Raw genomic sequence first — 15,536 nt, forward strand, 5'->3', positions numbered from 1 at the left:
TCTGCGGGTGCGTGCGGGACAAAGCGACAGACTTCTTCACGCTAGGCCAGCAATGCGTTGAATCCTTGCCGCAAGGGAGGATGATGCGCTGATCCTGTTGCGTGTGCGATCTTGTTGCGATGAAAGAAAATGGTGCCCCACGAGGGAGCGACGATCCGGGTGCGATGCGTGGAAAATGGCGGACGCATGGCACCCGCTCTGCAATGTCATGATGCAATGATCTCAATGCGATGATCCGGGGTTAGTGAGTGTGAGAAAGTGGCTCTATATGTACTTGACCAAAGTAAGGTGCAGTGTGTATAGAGGTCACCAACCCCAGAGGTATAACAGAGGTTAAAGCCAGGTGTGAACTTACTCTCTAAAGTGGTAGCTTGGTCAAGCAGTAAGGCAGTACCAGAGGACAGTGTAAAGCATTTGTTGTACACACTCAGTCTGCAAAAGGTTTCACACACTCAAAGACTGAACTCCAGGCCAATTGGTTTTATATCAAAGATATAGTTGTTTTATTTTTAGAACCAACAGGTATCAAAATATACTGTTCTCAATATGAGAGGTCTCGGATAACTACTTTGCAGAAAGGCAATAAACTTTGTAAACACCAAAGGTACAGGGGTTGCAATGGGCAACACAATTCTAAACATAATTTAGCATTGAACTCAATGGGTTTTTCTACATAAATACAGCTGATTACTTTGTAGATTACTCTGGTAGGTCCAGGACTGGATCCTAGATTCAGTCCTGGGATCTAAGTTGAAAGCAGTTTAGGTAAAAACGTTTTAGTTATTGCAGTGATTTTTAAGGAATATAAAGCTATTTTAAAAGTTCACACTTTGAAACTTTTCAATGAAAATCTGGCAATGTTATCCAATGGGAGAAAATTCAAGTTGCAGTAACAGTACAATATTGTTACTTTTGTAATCCAGTACTAGGCTCCTAGGTCCAGCACTGTGGTCTCAACTAAAAACATGTAAGTAATTAAGTTTTAGTATTTGGTATGATTTTTAAAGAATATTTTAAGTTTTCAAAAGTAGACAAGAAATTTCACAGAAAAGAACCCAATGGATTCCTATAGAGAAAATTCAAGTTACTAGTAAACCCGGCTAGGATTACTTTTGCGGCACAGTACCGTGCTACAAGATGCAGTACTGGCTTCTCTCCTGATCACAGGTGAGTACTTCGGAATTCGGAATTCGGTTGATTTTATGGGACTATTTTAAGTTTTCAAAACTTCACACTTAAAGATTTTTCGAGTCAAGCCAGTCAATGTTATCCAATGGCAGGTAAGTGAGTTACCGGTTTCCAGGTGAGTACTCGACTGGTGAAGTTAGGGTTCTGGGCATAGACTCAGGGGTCCCCCAGGGTCAGGTAGGTACAGTTAATTCACCCTCAGCGGCACAGGGGCGGCTGGGTGCAGAAGTAGTTAGGCCCAATGTTATCCAATGAGGGGAAGGGGGCCTTCAGTTGGTGGCTGCTGGCTAGCAGGCCACGCTGCTGTGGAAGCTGGGCTCCTGGTCACTTGCTCAGGGCAAATGGGGAAGCAGGATAGGGCAACGGTTGCACTGCCAGAGGCACTCTGACGGCTGGGTGCAGGGTGCTTTTGAGCCGTCGGGCGCTCAATGTTATTCAATGGGAAAGGTAAAAAGGGAACAAAGGCTGCAGACTCGGAGAGATTCTTCAGGTGCGACCACTACTTTGAGAGGTAAGTTGGGATCTTGGAGAAGAAGTAGGTACCCCAAAGGGAGGCACAGGGAGCCGCAGGGCGCCGGGTGCAGGGGTGTCTTTGGGTGTCGGGGAATCTTACCCTCGGCTGGTCGCGGTTGGAGGGGTCCCTGGTTCTGAGGCTGCAGGCGTCATCTGGTTCGTCGAGGAGGGTCTTTGGGCTGTGGTCTTCGGGTCCCAATAGCCGGGGGGACTTCCTCGTGGTCTTGGATCACTCGGGCATGGGTCGGGCTCGGCGGGTGCAGAGTGGGCAGGTCTTGAGCATCCTGGCTGGCAGCTGGGGTGGTTGTTGAAGCAGAGCCTCTGCTTATTGGAGTCCCAGTCTTTAAGAGGGTCAAGGCAGGCAGGTCCTTCAGGTGTCCCAAGGTTGCTGTGTACAGCAGTCACCGGGATTAAGCAGGAGCAGGTTCCAGGATCGACAGGCTGGTAGGGCTGGGGCCAAGTCAGTGGGTGTCGCTCTGTTGTTAGCAGCTGTACGGTGGGTCTTCTTCTTCTTTTCTTTTCGGGATCTGAGGAAGGAAGGTTCAGGGTGCCCCTAAATACTAAATTTAGGGGCGTTACAGGTAGGGCAAGGGCAGGGGTCCCTGTCCTGGGGTGGGTACACCCCCAGGCCTGCTCCTCTCCTGTGGGAAGTGGGCAGGAGCATAGCTGTGATTAGGCAGGGCTCCCCATCTTCACGATGGCAGGAGCCCGTGGTCGTGCTTCACCTCGCCTCTCCCACCTGAGGGGTGGGGTTGGCAAAGGCTGGCACACCCCCCTTCCTGATGTAGGGTTTCCTGCCAGTCTTCCCACCAGAGTGGCGTTAGAACTGGGGTGGGGGAAGTTGCTGAGTACAGCAAATGGTCTGGAGAACCTCACAGAGGCGGCATGCCTTTGAAGCTTCCCCCTGCCCATCCTGGGGAGGAGACCTAGCACCTCGCCCTGTAGTGTAGTTCCAATATTCCCAATAGGCTTTGTGCATTGGAATAACATAAACAATAGTTTAGACGTAGGACTGAGGTCATCTAGGTCCCTATTGAATATGTTAGGCTTAATTAGGTTTGTCAGCTAGCTCAGAGGTCACTAGAAACTTTCTCGCGTGACAGGAAGGGGTTAACTTTCCTGAATAGACAAGAAGGGATTCGTTTCTGACAACCGCATAAACATGACAACTTTGCTCCCCCCAGAATAAGGAGTATATCGCCAGAGTCGCGGAAAACAATAGACAGCTATTTCCCTCAGTCAATCGGGCATGCTTAGTTTCACCAGGAGTGCAGAGAAATAGAGAGACGGGCGTTTTCAATAAAAGTTGTTATTTATTGAGCAGTCGTCTTTCTCGTGCAAGAGAAGTGAATTGCCACAATTGCAATACTTGTCATAAAGTAAAGTGCGTACAGTAAAAGGAGTATTATAGAATAATACTGTAAAAGCATTGATATGGTTTCTGAGCCATATGATACTTAAAACGGATAAAATACATACAATTATAAAAGTTGACTAAACGTGCTCAACTGGTGTTTCTAAAATACGTCTACCCCGGTGTACCTGACCTAAGCCTAATACGTGGGAAGGAGTAAGTGAGTTAAGATAGTTTTGCCAAGAATCTGTATCAAGAATTCTCAAAGGATCTAATCAGCTCCGTACCTTGGTTTATAGAATGAAGGAGGTCTTGTATCTCTTTCTCAGGACTCGATCTCCCAGCACCACGCATGGGTGACTGGAAACACTGGAGCTGGATTTCTCGGCAGGAGAAAAGACAGCGTCTCTCTCAGTGCGTCAATGGGAAGGTCGGCTTCCTTCGGCTCTCGCATCAGCTGGGCGTCGGGCAAGTAGATAGCCGATCTGCTCCAAACCACTGTGTGTTTGCTTAAGGCAAATGCTGGTATATTTATACCTGGAAGGTGCCGAGTTTGACGTAAGGTTGGACACAAGACGTCACTAAGAACTTACAGTTCTTTCTGGACTCCAGGAGTTCCTGGACAAATCAAAACAAAAGCAGGAGGAATTCCCAGGCTGCTGGAGGCTTGGTTTGTTTAAAGAACGCGTTGTACTTTCTAGGAGTCTATGGGAGTAGCCTTGCCGTATTTGGACTGCATTGGCTGTGACTAAATATGGATATGATTCTTATGCCTTTATAAGGATATTATTTGTTATAACCACATAAGGGCATGAATCGGGAATATTTAATTAGGGTCCTGGATACGTTGACAACACCCACTCCACATATAATGTCCATCATTACTAAATACTAAGCAATACTAAACATATAACGATGCATGTGTTTTCCAACCCACTCCAAAATACATAAAATGCATTTGAAATGGTATGTACACAAAAAATGGGTATTATACTGTACGTTTTTCAAGCAGTGGTATCATTCAGATAATGCATATATAAATATCGGCTGAATGAATTGCGAAAATTCATTTATGAAATGGCTCTTGATACAGAAGAGAAGGCCGAGACCATTTCATCACATATTTATACAATACTGTACATGTGCTAGAGGCTAAGTCAAAATATTGTCTCTAGAGTCTCTAAAAATAGAAGCTCTGTTCTCTAAGAATAGTTTTACTTTAGGCAGAGGACCATGTACCAAAAAAAGGTAAATATTTTGGAAATGGAAATGTTTCGTTTTCAGGGGAAAAAAAATAGTTCAGATGTTTTGAGTAGTGTTGTTTATCAAAAAACTGAAGGCCGAATTTAGAGTTCAGGGAACGCTGTGTGCTCGCTTGTTTCAAAAGTTATTCCCATTGTTAGGAGAGAACATTAACTCAGATAGGGTGGCAAAGAATTCATCTACAACAGTAGGTGAGAGTTTGACCAAGTTCGAAAAAGCTGAAATAGTGCATATGTGAGACTCATTGCCATCATCGATGTCTGGATCAGCAATGTTCACAGAAGGTTGTACCTGTGTGGTGCTGCTTTCATCTCGTACTTCACCGCTACCTAATCGTAATGGTGAAGTCTCAACGAATGCCATCATCAGAATAGATAGCCGCTGGGGACAACACGTTGCATGAGCCATTACCGAACCAAGCAAAGTATCGATATCCATTGGTAATGCTGATGGTTGTGTAAGACAGACGTCCAACACGCATTCTTCTACGCGTAGCGGACATCGAAGCAAAGGTAAGATGCAATCTTGCCAGATTGGTCTGAATGAAATAAACCAGGTAGTACTCAGATCTCTTAGCCGGGCAAAGCCGAGGACTTTAGTGATCCGTTCTCGGTATCATATAGCCAGGATCGTTTCTTCCATTGTAGCCTGAGTTTTGTCTGTGGCTTGGCTTGCCACATCGGAGCAGAAGGAACAAAAATAAAATTCCTGCTACGAGTCCCAAAAGAAGAGGCAGGCCGCCGAATACAGAATGCACGAAATTCGGGAAGATGCCCAGAACTGTTTTAAAGGGTGCTAACAGTCCTGAAAAAATTGTCTTAAATACATGTGCGATGCCACTGGTATCAGACATATTTAAGATTTGGCTTAACATTTCTACGAAATGCACGGGGCAATTTGTCGATAATAGGGTATGTATCTATGCCGCTGTCCTTGCAACTTGCAGATCATACGTCTCTTTGGACGAGGTTAAAGGCACAGTTGTCTGTAAAAGAATAGACTTCATTCTGCTTAAAGTATCAATTCGAATAGAAGAGATATTCAGAGAAGGCCATATTGCTGGCTCCTTGTCTGGTTTGCTGTTTGGATACAATACTTGCATACAGCAAATGACCCTGGAAGTAACGCTCACAAGATAGGCTTTTCCTGGCACCATGCAACAACAGCTGTGGCCACTTATTATAACATAGCTGCCGTTGGAAATCTGTCTGAAAAAAGGCTCTATCTGTGCTGCAGGGGTGCCGTGCAGGTGACATGAAAGGTTATTTGATGACCCTTCGCAGGCTCCATGCAAGTTAATACCTTGACACAGAAGTGTACCGCTTAGTGATTTTTTACAGTTATTACCACTAAGAAATACCTCTTTTTTCCCCTTCACTATAACATCTATGTGTATAAGGTAAATTCCAGGTTGACTTGATGTATCCTTTACCCAACCTTTCATACAGGCCTGCTGGTATATACTTTTGGCAATATTGAAACTGAAAAGTTGTTATCGGAATTGTGATTGTACCATGTATTTTCCATTCAATGACAGGTCTCTCTGACATTGTCAATGGTAATCTCTCAAGTTTTTCAATGCTCAGGACCGTATATTCTGCTCCTTTTTGTGCCAACGAGATTTGTTTATCTGTAAGGTTAAAGGTAGAAAATAATGACGTTGTGTTGATTAGACGCCATGGCACGTAGCCTGAACGGAGGTATTGCAACGTCCAGCCTAGCTGTACAATAGAGCGAAATTGGGACTGGCCATGTTGTAACATTAGCAGGTCCTGCTCTATTATATCAATAGCAGATGATACAATGCTGTCCAGTGAATAAATTCTGGAGGACAGAGTCGTTAACCCATTGTCCACTACAGACAGTGATTTTTCCAAATTAATACGATCAATTTCTCGTATTTTTTCAGCAGTTTCAATTTGCGTCACTTTCCAAGCTTCGTTGTAAGCAGCGTATATACCGGCTTATATGAAACGTTGTTGACGCTGTTTGCGAGGTCCCAATATGAAATCTTGCAAGTCAGCACCTTCTTTAAGTAAAGTCAAGTGTTGCTTAATTTCAGGCAGTGTGGATTTCTGTAGCCACTCAAGGCATAGTTTTCCTACACTATATGTTGTAACTATCCCTGGATGTTGTCTCTGGGAATATCTTGGGTCTGGCCTGTTCTGTTTGAACCCCTGTGTTTTGTTCAGGAATCTATCTTGACAGTTATTTGTGTCTGTGGGCCAGATCAACCATTTTTTCCAATCAGGATTTGTTCTGTTTTGGTATAAAATATGGGATACGTCTATCTCCACATCTGTAGTGCTAATACTATCAGGTATGGGCTTCGGAATAGACGGTTTGTTTTAGTATTTTATCTTGGCTAAGCCAAGACAGGTTGTTTGTTGAATGGTGTCATTCAGGAATATTATCTGTTCTGGGATCATGCAGGCTCTGAATAATGATTCTAGACCTTGTACCTGCCAGTCTTTTGTACCCCAGATGGTTTTTGTCTCAATGTTGTTTTTCCAAAATTCAAAACCAAATGTAGACATTTTTTCATAACATTTTTTAGAATAAATCAATTTAGTATTTGTCAACATGTTTTTCATTCCTGTCTTATTTAACATTTTAAAATAAAACGTTTCTGGGTCACTGTTATTAAAACCTGAGAAATATGGGAATTTCTCATAAAATGTTTTCGAACTGCCTTTTGGCGGTGCTGGACAAGGTTCCCATTGGTTATAAGTAAAAACATTTCTAGGATTAGCAGATTTATGCAAATAGTGATGCCCATAATGATTAAAACAGTACATTTCTTCATAGTTTGATGAACCCTGCAAATAATCATGTTCTGTAAATTTTGCTGACATTTGTAAATCTGACATCATATTATTAATATTTTCAAAGTCCCAATCATCAGAGAAAGTACTTGGTGTCACAAAGTCACTTAATGAAACCTTGAACTGGTGTAGATATTTCAAGAGCTCAATCGGGCCATAGATTTCGTAATCAGTTTTGTCCCATGCTACACCACCCGGTATAGTATTGGCTGTGATGTTCACTGATGACAGTTCTCTTTTTTCGATGTGAGAAGATCTGTGAGGCTTTAGGAACAAGATGATTTTCTGACTTGCTGTGTCCATTGTATTATATTTTGCATCAATAAATCTGCCCAAACATAAAACCAAGATGAGCCAAAGTAGGAGGAAAAGTACACCTAACACAATCCATAATTCAATCCATGCTGAAATCAGATATGTTTCTTTGAGTTGATGAAAGAGTTCAGTCATTTTTTCTTTGAAAGTTTTTGTTGCTGGCGTTTCTTCATGTTCGCTTGGATCATCAGAAAAGTCATCGAAATTGATGAAGTAGCCAGATGCAGTTCTGTCAATTGTTGGAATTGCTTCCGGATTTTCATTAGTCTTTGGATCTTTCTTTGTTACATTAGTATAGTCTGAGGCTACATCATTGTAGACAGGTGTTTCTTGACGAACTGTTGCAATTTGGGTTTCAAGAGGCACAAGTTCCATGGCTTTGTTGCATAGTCCTTTTTTATTCACTGCAGGTTTATCAAATGTGATTAGTCTCTCAGTTTGAACCTCTTGTGTTGTAGCAAGATTTGGTCTTCTGCTATTTCTTGGGAGTCCACTGGGCCTACTACTTATTATTGGCCACATGATTGTGGTTTTACCAGGTCGATTGATACAACTCTGTTCTCCTTTTTACCAGCAAGGGGCGGTAGTACTACTGATCTTGTTCCGCTGACAGCTAAGACAGGTACTGCTTTTCTGTAAGAAGGCCCAAATTCCTTCTTCACCGCGATCTTTTCTCTGACTAGATCCCCAATCTTTGGAATCCAGACAGGTCTTGCTGGGACAGGTGGTTTTTCTTCAGTGGCCATTGGCTTTAGCTTTGTGTTACTTAGACTTCTTCTTGTTTCATTTAAGTCCTGTAAAACAGCCAAACGATCTTTGATATCAAAAGTTTTTTGTTTCACCACTGAAGTGTGACTATCAAGATCATGTATGATCATTCTAGTACCAAACAAAAGTTCGTACGGAGTGATACCTCTTAGAGAATTTCTTGGCAGATTATTAAGACTACGTTGGACACTTATTAGATGTTTGACCCACCCGTCACCCGAACCTAATACCCTCGCTGTTATAGATTGCTTTAGGTCACGGTTTTGTCTCTCCACTACCGCATTTCCCTCTGGATGGAATGGACTAGAGTACCGCAATGCAATGCCCATGCTGGTCATGGCCTCTTTGTAAGCTCGAGAGCTAAACGCAGGACCCTGGTCAGAATGTAGCATGCCAATTGCGTATGTGCCGATAAAGACTCGCAAATCTTTTATAACAGTTTTGGCGTCAGCCGAGCGCTGGGGCCACATCCAAATATATCTCGTCTTAATAATTATGGGATCGCATTTCTCCGTCTGGATTTCTGCGTATATAGATAGCCTAATGCTTTCTAATGAAGGTGTCCTGGCAATTGTCTGGTCCGGTTCACAACTGCGATCTCTATTGCAGTTTTGACAACTCATTGCATAATTATAAATTTGCACGCTCATCGCCAGCCACCAGAATTGTGATTGTAATTCTATTAGAGATTTCAAAATCTCTTGGTGCCTCAGACCCATTCCCATGTGTGCTTCTTGAATCAAGTAAGCCCTCCGGTTCGTGTTTGGAATTACTCTATCCCCCACTCCAGGGATTTGAGCAAAAGGAACGGAGTTTGTATCAATTATGTATATATTATTGAGTGGATAGTTGAGAGGTAATGCTGCATAGTCGCCTTTCAATGAGGCTTTTACTGCCAGCATGGTTTCTCCATCTATGTGTTTTTTAGAACGCTTTTTTGTAGCTACGGAAGCCAGTTGAACAGCTGCCGCTTTGGCTCTGTTAGCCAATGAATTCCCTGCAACGTGAACGCCATCACGTTGATGACTAAGTGTATGTATCACGTGAGTCTTTCGTAGTTCTTTCTGTAAAAGAACTACTTGTTCCCATAACTTTTTATGCTTTATTGTGGCACCTGTCTCATCTTTGTAACCGTTTTGAATCCAGGTCTGCATGCTGTTATTGTAAGACCGGATGCAGTAATGTGAATCGCACACTATAAGTGTCGGGAAGTCGCGATTGGCATTTTCAAGCGCCATCTTTAAAGATCTTATTTCAGCTCGCTGAGCTGTACAGTTTCTGAGTGATTCAGTTTTTGTTAATATTGGTCTGAATTTACCTAAGCGCCAGCGACCTTTAACAATCGCGCACACTGCATTGTAAGTTTGTCTTCCCACAACGTAGTGTTGTGCAAATCTGTCTGTGTAGATTACACAGGTGTATCGTTCTAGAGGCAGAATTTCGATCGGCAGAGGATATTCATGTTCGTATTCTAGATCTTCTAGTTTTTTCATTTTTGGATCAAAAGCGTGTGTCACGTCTGTTGCAGCAAGAGAATTTTCCCATTGTTTCCATTTAGGATCTACTGCCACAGCATTTGGAATGCGTGGTCTTGTTACTGCCTCAAGGGCTGATACTGCTGTTGAAACAGATATGCCCTTGCCTTGGGCTAGGGCTCTTTCTTTTGATACAGCAGTTTGAACCGCAGTCAGAATTTTTTCAGTTGAACTAAATTTCATTTCAGCTTGTGTGTACAAGTGTGATTTATAAGCTATTGGTACAGTTTCTCCCTCATTAGAGGTCAGGTATGTGACTCTGCATCTTTCTGGGATGACTCGGATTACAAGGTTGCGTACGTTTACGCGTGTTTGCAGTTTTGTTTTAGCTAACATGTCTGTTTATAATGATCTTAAAATTTCTGTGTGTTTCTGAGTCCAATTGATTGGTTTGAAATCAGGTTTTATTAATTCGTATAGAGGTTTAACCCTCTCTGCATAATTTAGAATGTATGTTCTTCCGAAATTCAGGAAGCCTAGTATTGATTGTAAGTTCTTCAGCGTTTTTGGAGCTTGGAGTACTGCGCACTTCTCTAAGAAGTTGTCTGCTAGGCTTTTGCCTTCGCTTGATAATTCATATCCTAAAAACAGGACAGTTAGGTGGGCAATTCGTGACTTTTTCAAGTTGAATTTGTACCCTTCAGCTGCGAACCCAAGTATTATGGTGTTCACTCTTTTTAAGTGAGTCTCCAGGTCGTCGTCTGTAAGATAGATGTCGTCGACATAAGATAATGCCTCATTATCATACATTTGTAGTAACTCTGTTACCCTTGCTGAGAATAATCCTGGGCTATTCTTTAATCCCTGTGGGAGACGGCAAAGTTGTTTTTGGGCCCCCATTGCTGAGAAAGCGGTCAAATACCTGCTTCCAGGTGCTATATTTTGACAAAAGAAATCATTTGAAATATCTAATGTTGTTTTATACTTTTTGTGCACGATGTTATTCATTAGTGCTGCACTGTGTGAGTTTTGTACTGCAAATGTTTTGCAACAAGAGTTTAGGTGTCTGTAGTCCAAAACTAGACAATATGAATCGTCTGGCTTGGAGACAGGAAACAAGGGATTGTTCATTTGTGAGGTGCATGTTTCAATCACCCCCTGATATTCAAGTTGATCTAAGATCTCCCTGACCTGTTTTTTAGCTTCTTGCTTAACTGGATACTGCCTCTGTGCAGGAGGTTAATTTTTTAACTGAATTTTATGGTGAGGAGAATCCTCATCCCATCCTACATGATTTTTATATAATGCAGGAGCTTGGGCTAATGCCCATTTTCTAGCAAATGTGTATTTTTTATGAATTAGAATATGATTTGAGAAGGCAGGCATAATCATGTCTTCGCCATGTGGGCACTCCCTGACAAACTCTGGTGGCCAGTCAGTCTTTTTCTGCTAGAAGGATATCATAGCCTTTTGATAGGTTATCCCAAAAGAGACCCCTTATTTTCCTAGTTTTGTCCCCCTCTATACGCAATGTTATTTCGTATAATTTATGGGGCACGCTAACTCTGGTGTCTGCAGTTTCCACCTGAATGTATTCATTCGTGTCCACTGTCTCCAGAAGATTAATCAGGATCTTGCGAGCTATGGTCACTTCTGCTGCGCTGTCTAGCATTGTCTGGGCCCACTCTCCGTTTTTCAGTTGTGTCCTCAGAATCCTCGGCATGTTTTATTTTAATACTAGCTACCGTCTTTTTTGGATATTGTAATTTTTTACTTTGATGAGCAGGTTCCTTGTCTTTGGACTTGACGTGCTCTTCTTTGTGTTCTGACCGTTTTCTTCTTTCCGATTTCTGTGAGGAAGTCTGAAAAGATCGAGAGGGACGTGTATCAATATCTTGATATCTATCAGGTTTTCTCAGATTATCCCTTTTTCTAAGGTTATATCTTTTTTCAGAGTGTTCCCTGTGGGGAGACTTGCCTCCTCGTTCTGGAGATCTATCTCTCCGCTGAGGAGACCTTCCTCTGGACAGAAATTGTTTTTCTCTGGGAGTGGTTTGTTTATTACCCTCCCACCTCTTATTTGGAGTATTGAGATTATTTTTAATAAAGGTTTTTTCAGGATTTTCAGTTAGTTGGGGTTTTAGTGGTTTCCCACCCAAACTATCTATACCTAGTTCTTCATAGGATTTTTCTATGATTCTGGCAAGTTCAAACGGTTGTTCTGCTATATCTGTTTCTTTCAATTTCGATCATTTGGAGGGGCTCTGTCTTGGATTTACTTCAGTATTTTGATTATTTGAATGAGAACAACTTTAATGTCACTTTAACATTGAATTATAGCAGCAATAGCATTAGTTTCTTAGATATAGAACTATTTGTGGAAGGTGACAAGATCATGAGCAAACTACATAGAAAAGACACTGCTACCAACTCAATACTTAGAGCAGACAGTGCCCACCCCATTTCATTTACTAAGGGCATTCCCTACGGTGATATGATCAGAATTCGTAGAAACTGTAGTAAAGAGGAGGATTTTCACAAGGAATTGGATGCATTACAATGCAGACTTCAACAGAGGGGCTATAAACATAGTGATCACTCGAAGGCTAGATCAAGGATCATGAAAGTGGATAGAAAAGGGACTTTAGAACAACAAAAAAAGAGGGACAGTAGTAAACAACAACTGGCCTTCGTGACTACCTTTTGTGCTCAGAAGGATCTTATATACAAAGTCTTAGGAAAAAATTGGGACTTACTAGGAGGTGTACCGGGCTTGTCATCACTGATTGGGGACAGACCGAAGGTAGTTTACAAAAGAAGTCCTACCATTAAACAAATGGTGACCTATAATTATCTTGAACCAGTATTGACACGAAACACTGCATGGTTGCCACAATCACCCAAAGGTTTTCACACCTGCGGGTCTTGTAGTGTCTGTGACATGGGAATAAACAAAACATTTTTTTTTTCCTTTAATACAACTTGGAGATTTGTAATCAATGAGTTTATTAATTGTAATAGCAGTGGAGTCGTATATGCCATTATTTGTCATTGCGACAAGGTATATATTGGGAGTACGAAAAGAATGTTGAAGGTTAGAATACAGGAGCACAAACGAGCTATAGTTAATTCTGATAACAAATCCCCCCTTTATCATCATATAAGGGAGGTTCACCCAAATCAGAATAATATAAAATTTCATGGTATACAAAAGATCAGTCCTAGCATAAGAGGTGGCGACTGGGTTCTTAAGCTAAGAGAGCGAAACGAAATGGATCAGCAGATGCAGGTCCGCCAAGGTTGGTTTAAATTGTGAGACAGAATTACATTACTTTCTTTGATTAGATTAATTTTACTCACTACAGGCTCCCTTTATGTAGTAGTGGGTATCAAGGTTCAGATATTAATATCCCATATGGAGTCTCGCGATCAGAACACTGATTCACTTTTTCTTTTCTTTTTTGACGAGGTTTTCTAAAGTGACATTAGATAACTTAATTGTAATATTGTAAGTCCAAGTAAATACTTATTCTAAACCAGTATTGATTTGTATATCCATTTGATATCGTCAGGTTAGATAGTTAATTCGTGTGGTAGGAATATTTTTCATCGCAATATCGTAGTAATTGTGATCATCGTAATAAACAAAATCTTTTCGAATATTTTAAACGTAGTATATGAGATGTCTGGCTCATGATTTATGTCTGGACAATGTTGCATCTTGAACTCCGCCGTATGAGTTGATTTCAATGTTAATATATTTGAACAAATGGTCAGCAATCAACTCAGTCGTAATACAGGTAAAGATGCTTTACCCGGCTTTTTTAACACTGTTTTCGTAACCTACTATTTTGCCGGAGATTAAGCGGCTAGCGGCTTCATATCCGTAGGCTATTGCCGGATACACATTTTTAGCAAAGATAAGTAAAGTTTCTGATTGGTGGTTTGGGCATTTCCGGTTTTGGTGAAACTAGCGGACCACGTTGAAACAGACTCTACACCATAGAAATACTTGATTTTTATTGGCTACTGGGACGTTTTCCGGTTGACTGAAATAACGGAGGGTTTACATGCATCCGATTGGTTGGGACTCGGCGGACCAAATAGAAAACTATATTCTTTCCCGCCACAGAGTCGATTGTGGTTGGTTGACACCGTACATAAATAGTGGACAGGTATCACTCAGCAAATTGCACGACAGGTTTATCACGACCCGCTGTTGTCGGAACCTCATATTGGGCCGTCTTCACAGATATTGATTCTAAAAGGTGAGACTCTAGGAGAACACTAGGACAGATTTGATTTGGTGATTATGCCTTTTAAGATTGAAACTAATAGTGGATGTGATTTCTATTTTATTTAGATTTTTTACGGATGACTGATGATTTACGAAATAATAAGGCATTGAAGGGGGTTCTTACCGCTTTATAAGCTAAGGTGAGAGGTCTACTGAGAATGTTTTTACTTTGAGTTAGGAGACCATAGCAAGAGAGTTTGAATTAATTGTTGGTCGTTTTTTGAATTTGTAGATCGACAATTAGGCCTTTCAAAAAACGGGCGCCACATTATGGTTTAACAAATAGTAGTTACTCTGGCACTTCTCCATACGAATAAGGAATAGGAGAAGAAGATAATTACTTTACAAATAAAGGTGGGATTGGAAAAATGTCTCGCCATGTGTAATAACATGTGTTTTGTGTAATTGTCTTGAAAATATGGATTTCTAATTACTGGCTGTGTTTTCGATTCTGCAGATTGAAACAAAGGTTTCTTCTGATTACCGTTCTTTGATAAACTTCTCTACCCAATTACATGATACATATAAAATTATTTCCCCGAATCAGGTGAGGGTAAAAATTGGTCGAATAGGTAGACTTGATGTCATTTTTTGATTAGATCTGAGTTTATATACTCAACCTATATTTAACATTGAATTTGAAAGGGGAGGTCACATCCATTAAGAGGTTAAGCCTCAGTGATGTACTAGATAATTCAATGATACAGATTTATATTGTCAATCTTTGATTGTAATAAGGGGCCAAAATCCTATAATGTTGTTCTGCATAATTCTTACATATCTGATTGTTCTGAATATTTTTGTGGCTGGTGGGATCTATAGATAAAGTTGATTTAGTGGAATCAGTCACTGATGTTTGATGAATGTTCTTTAACTGAAGAAATGAAACGTTATAATGAGTAGAATGTAAAATGCAGTTTGGCTAAAAATGTTTTTTTGTATTGATGTTGAATTTTGACATATTATTTTGTTACTTTCACAGCCCTGATGATGTCCCAATAGGGATGAAACGCGTAGGCTGTTGTTTGTTCTATAACAAAAACTTTGAAACAACGACTGAAGTTGAAATATTGGATTGATTTGACTTTTTGTGATATATGGACTGCTTTTGTTGGAAACTGAATAACCATTAAGAAATAAATGAATACGGACTTCAACATGGACTGTTAATTAATTATTTGGGTGCTCCTTTCATTGGCATTTCTATTTGTTACATAAGTGTGGTCTAGACGGTGGACCCAGGAAAGAAGAGCATCACCTTTACTTGTAAGGACACTACTAGAACCTCGACCCTACTCAGTAAACTATTCCCTGGTGCATGCGGAGGTTTGCCCTCATCGTCACATCTGTTCATTCTGCTGCGCTGTCTAGCATTGTCTGGGCCCACTCTCCGTTTTTCAGTTGTGTCCTCAGAATCCTCGGCATGTTTTATTTTAATACTAGCTACCTTCTTTTTTGGATATTGTAATTTTTTACTTTGAGCAGGTTCCTTGTCTTTGGACTTGACGTGCTCTTCTTTGTGTTCTGACCGTTTTCTT

The sequence above is a fragment of the Lissotriton helveticus genome, chromosome 5_1 (assembly GCF_964261635.1).
Source record: "Lissotriton helveticus chromosome 5_1, aLisHel1.1, whole genome shotgun sequence".
NCBI classification, from domain to species: domain Eukaryota; kingdom Metazoa; phylum Chordata; class Amphibia; order Caudata; family Salamandridae; genus Lissotriton; species Lissotriton helveticus.